Source organism: Notamacropus eugenii, chromosome 7 (genome assembly GCF_028372415.1).
Source record: "Notamacropus eugenii isolate mMacEug1 chromosome 7, mMacEug1.pri_v2, whole genome shotgun sequence".
NCBI classification, from domain to species: Eukaryota; Metazoa; Chordata; class Mammalia; order Diprotodontia; family Macropodidae; genus Notamacropus; species Notamacropus eugenii.
The window spans coordinates 96,140,623-96,146,622 of record NC_092878.1 but is presented as its reverse complement, the minus strand read 5'-3'; positions in this window follow the sequence as shown (position 1 = coordinate 96,146,622).

Sequence of the window (6,000 nt, the reverse complement as noted above, 5' to 3'; positions counted from 1 at the left end):
CTCTTTGGAACACAGAACAAGTATGTTATCACTGGGTCAAAGAGTATAAACAGATGTCAGCCATTTGTACCTAGTTGCAAGGTGCTCTCCAGAACAGTTGGATCAGCCTACCTCAGCAAACTAACAGGAGAGTTTGAACCCCAGTGTGATGGGGTAGGCAAACACCAACAATGCCTCAACACAGCTGGAGATCCTGAAGTATCCAGCTCAGAGAACCACTGTGTATTTTAGCATAGCCTTGGGCAAAAAGACATTTTCTTTCAGCCAGACCTTCATGTACTTCAGTGTAGCCCCAGGCAAGCAAGCATCCTCCTGTGAACAAACCTCTATGTACTTCAGCACAACCTTAGAGAAACACAGAAATACCTGACCAGTCTCAGCATGTGCCATAAATCACCAATAGGTTCTTAGTTCAGCACAGGTAAGTTGCCAGATATCTACAGCCTTCAGAAACACCACCCTCCACTCAACCTGCAACCCAAACCCTCAATACAGAAATAAGAGTCCCTCATAGTCTCAAGATGACATCAGTTCAAGACCAGGTAAACAGCCACAGCCTATAGTCACGGTAATAGGAAATAGGAGATGGTGTTCTATCCCCCTTGGGTGCAGAGATCAAATTTTAAAAAAGGGAAAAAAATATCAAAATTATCAAAAAAGAGCAAACAATAACAAAACAAAACAAAAAGAATCTGACAAGAGAAGGTTATTATGGTGACAGGAAAGACCAAGACACAAACTCACAAGAAGAACAATGTCAAAACACTCATGGACAAACCCCCCCCCCAAAAAAAAAAAACCAAAAACAAAAACAAAAATAAAAACAGGGAGTGACCTCAAGTGCAGAAAGGACTCATGGGAGAGCTTAAAAAGAAGCTTTAAATCATATAAGACAGGTTATAAAAATTAATGAAAGAAATGAGAGTGATACAAGATAATTATGAACAAAAAGAGGCAACAGCTTGGAAAAAGGAAAAAAAACAACTGCTGAAAAAGCAAAATTGACCAAATAAAAAAAAGAGATACAAAAAGCTACTGAAGAAAGCAGCTACTTAAAAAGTACAATTGATGAAGTGGAAAAGGAAGTAGGAAAGCTAAGTGAGGAAAACAAATCCTTAAAAGTTAGAATTGACCAAGCAGGAGCTAATACCACTATGAGATATTAGAAAATCAAACAAAGTCAAAAGAATGAAAAAAAAAACCAAAAACATGGAAGAAAATGTAAAATGCCATATGAGAAAACCAATTGACTTGGAAAATAGATCCAGCAGAGACAAAACCAGAAGGACTGGATTGCTGGAAATCCACAATCAGAAGATTTGTGAACAGCATATTTCAAAAAATTATTACGGAAAACTTTCCTGATGTCTTGAAACTCGATGGCAGAATAGGTTTTGAAAGAATTCATTAATCACCTCAAAAAAGAGACAAAAAACCCCTAAGGAGTATTATAGTCCAATGTCAGAATGGCTACAAGTGGCCAGAAAAAAAAATCAAATATTGAGAAGTCACAATCAGGATTACACAGAACTTCATAGCTGCAACATTAAAGGATGAAGAGTCAGGGAATATGATATTCCAGAAGGTAAAGGAGGTAGGACCACAGCCAAAACCCAAATTACCCAGAAAAATTAAGCATAATACATCACAAGGAAAAATGATTATTGAATGAAATAGAAAGATCTCAAGTTTGTTTGTTGTTGTTTTTTTTTTAATACTAATTTTTTGTTTTTATTTTTAACACAGTTTATAACACATAAAGCAACTCAAACTTTTGGTCAGGTGATACTTCTTTTTAAAGCATTTACAATATGAACAACAAAAGAATTTTTTTTTTAAACATTAACCAAATGTTACACAAATAATATTTATGTTGCTAACTTCACAAGCTCTTGACCTAATTGTCTCCACAGTATTACTAAGAATTAAAGGACGCTAACTTATTGTTGCTGGTCTAAATTCCTATGCCTAACAGATTATTTTTAGACTTAACCTTAACAGATTAATTTTAGACTTCACCTCCTGAAAGAGACCCAAACAGAGAAACTCATTGGAATATTGTGGCCAAATTTCAGAGTTCCCAAATCAAGGGGAATTGATACCAATAATCTATAATTGAATAGATCTGGTATTAAGCTTGCAAACCTTTTGACAATAGGATATTGCCATCAAGAATAGGGATGTGGAGAAAGATGCACATACACTAGCTCCAAACCCACAGCCCATAGAATATCTGTAAAAAAGAACTCCTGGCAAATTCTGGAGCAGCAGAGGCCACAGAACGCTAGAGCAGAGGAGATTTCTGTTCCAGAGAGCCCTGCAAACCTCTTGCAAAAGGTGCTTCACATGGCAGATGTGGAGTCAAACCCAGCCCTGCCTTGGCCATGTGGAACTGAGAGGAGCAGATCTGAGAAGGCTTCAGGGGTGGAATCTCCAGCAGCCGTGCGGGTCCCTTCACCCACAGGTGACGGGGGTTGGTGATAGGGTCTCTTTGGCGGGTCAAGAGGGGAATGGAGTGCCCCATAACTCAGGCCTCCTTGGGAGGCAGCAGGGGAGGCGGGAGCAGACCAGGGCTCCCTGAGCAAGCAGGAGCCCAGATCCATGGTTGAAGGTCTCTGCATAAACCCCCTGAGGGAACTGAGCCTTGTGAGGCGGCCCTGCCCCCACGTGAGCACCTGAACCTAATATCACACTGAATAGCAGCTCCACCCCTGCCAAAGTCCTGAGGCTGGGAAGCAGCATTTGAATCTCAGACCTCAAGCGCTGGCTGGGAGGATCTGGAGGAGAAGTGGGTGTGAAAAGAATATTCAGAAGGCAAGTCACTGGCTGGGAAAATGCCCAGAAAAGGGAAAATAAAATAAGACTATAGAAGGTTACTTTCTTGGTGAACAGCATTTCCTCCCTTCCTTTCTGATGAGGAAGAACAATGCTTACCATCAGGAAAAGACACAGAAATCAAGGCTTCTGTGTCCCAGCCCACCCAATGGGCTCAGGCCATGGAGGAGCTCAAAAAGAATTTTGAAAATTAAGTTAGAGAGGTAGAGGAAAAGCTGGGAAGAGAAATGAGAGACATGAAGTCAAAGCATGAACAGCAGATCAGCTCCCTGCTAAAGGAGACCCCAAAAAAAAATGCTGAAGAAAATAAGACCTTCAAAAATAGGCTAACTAAATTGGCAAAAGAGGTTCAAAAAGCCAATGAGGAGAATAATGTTTTCAAAAGCAGAATTAGCCAAATGGAAAAGGAGGTTCAAAAGCTCACTGAAGAAAATAGTTCTTTAAAAATTCGAATGGAACAGATGGAGGCTGATGACTTTATGAGAAACCAAGAAATCACAAAACAAAACCAAAAGAATGAAAAAATGGAAGAGAATGTGAAATATCTCATGGGAAAAACAACTGACCTGGAAAATAGATCCAGGAGAGACAATTTAAAAATTATGGGACTACCTGAAAGCCATGATCAAAAAAAGAGCCTAGATATCATCTTTAATGAAATTATCAATGGAAACTGCCCTGATATTCTAGAACCAGAGGGCAAAATAAATATTCAAGGAATCCACAGAACACCGCATGAAAGAGATCCAAAAAGAGAAACTCCTAGGAACATTGTGACCAAATTCCAGAGTTCCCAGGTCAAGGAGAAAATATTGCAAGCAGTTAGAAAGAAACAATTCAAGTATTGTGGAAATACAATCAGGATAACACAGGATCTAGCAGCTTCTATATTAAGGGATCAAAGGGCATGGAATAGGATATTCTAGAAGTTAAAGGAACTAGTACTAAAACCAAGAATTACCTACCCAGCAAAACTGAGTATAATACTTCAGGTTAAAAATTGGTCTTTCAATGAAATAGAGGACATTCAAGCATTCTTGATGAAAAGACCAGAGATGAAAAGAAAATTTGACTTTCAAGCACAAGAAGGAAGAGAAGCTTGAAAAGGTGAACAGCAAAGAGAAGTCATAAGGTACTTAGAAAAGTTGAACTGTTTACATTCCTACATGGAAAGACAATATTTGTAACTCTTGAAACTTTTCAGTATCTGGGTACTGGGTGGGATTACACACACACACCTGCACATGCACATGCACACACACATAGAGACAGAGTGCACAGAGTGAATTGAAGAGGATGGGATCATATCTTAAAAAAATGAAGTCAAGCAGTGAGAGAGAAATATATTGAGAGGAGGAAAGGGAGAAATGGAATGGGGCAAATTATCTCTCATAAAAGAGGCAAGCAAAAGACTTTTTAGTGGAGGGATAAAGAGGGGAGGTGAAAGGAGAACATGAAGTTTGCTCTCATCACATTCCACTAAAGGAAGGAATAAAATGCACACTCATTTTGGTATGAAAACCTATCTTACAATACAGGAAAGTGGGGGATAAGGGGATAAGCAGGGTGGGGGGATGATGGAAGGGAGGGCATGGGGAGGAGGGAGCAATTTGAGGTGAACACTCATGGGGAGGGACAGGATCAAAAGAGGGAATAGAAGTAATGGGGGACAGGATAGGATGGAGGGAAACATAGTTAGTCTTACACAACACAACTATTATGCAAGTCATTTGCAAAACTACACAGATTTGGCTTATATTGAATTGCTTGCCTTCCAAAGGGAAGGGCTGGGGAGCAAGGGAGGTAAAGAGGTTGGAACTCAAAGTTTTAGGAACAACTGTCAATTACTGTTCTTGCCATTAGGAAATGAGAAAAACAGATAAAGGGGTATAGAAAGTTATCTGGCCCTACAGAACAAAGGAGAAGATGGAGATAAGGGCAGAGAGGGATGATAGAAGAGAGAGCAGATTGGTGATAGGGGCAATTAGAATTCTCAGTGTTTTGGCGTGGGGGGAGGGGACAAAAGTGGAGAAAATTTGGAACCCAAAATTCTGTTAAAATGAATGTTCAAAGTTAAATAAAAAAAAAAAGAATAGGGACGTTGCAGGGATACAATATCTCCCCAATTTCATGTCAGTTTCAGGCAGGGTTAGATTATCCACTTGCATTCAGTCAGGTTTAACGTCTGGCCAGGTGTCAGTAGGGAAACTGAGTCAGAAGAATCTTACCTCAGCCCAGGCTGAACAGCCACTCTCCCACCTTTCCCATGAGATCACCTATAGCAGTTCATGCCAGCATCTCAGCAGCTTACTGGCATCATGGATTGGAGACTCAGATCACCTTTCTTACTACTCATACCTGGAATTAGACTCAGAAGAACAGTCAATTAATAGTCTCATAGCATCTAAAAATGGCAAGTTCCAATAACCAGATTTCAAATATGATTATAATTTCACTTTGGCTAAGGAACACCTTTTGAGGTAAGTCTTAAATGGCTTACATGCCTTTCTGTACATGTTCTAATTCCTGATTAGATAGCAATCATAAAATCAAATTTATCATTAAAGCCTTAACTTTTCTATCAATGCCAAATTTTGCCCAAGGTTACCTTCCTCTAGGGAATTTAGACTGAAATTCTTTTCACCAAACTAAAGATGTCATTGATCTATTCTCAGTAATTAATTCAGTCAATTGTTTTAATACTAATTGCTTTTGCCTCACTGTGTAAAATGTCCAATTACTCTCCCCATTACTCCCCTCCCCCCACTTCCTAATACCTTGCATTCTGATTATTCCTTCCCTCAATGTGCCCTCCTTCTATCACACCCCACCCTTCCTTTTCCCCATCTTCTCTCTTTTCTTGTAGGGCAAGATAAATTTCTATACCCCATTGCCTGTAGTTCTTATTTCCTGATTATGTGCAATACAAATTCTCAACATTCATTTCTGACACTTTGAATTCCACCTTCTCTCCCTCTCCCCCTCCCTCCCCAACCCCACTGAGAAGGGAAGCAATTTAATACATACTAAATGTGTGTTCTTTTGCAAGAGAGTTCCATGATAATCATGTTGTATGGTATTAATTATATTGCCCTCTGTCCTACTCTATTCCCCCTTATTTTTTCCCCTACAATTGATCTTGTCCCTTCTCTAAAGTGTTTTTTT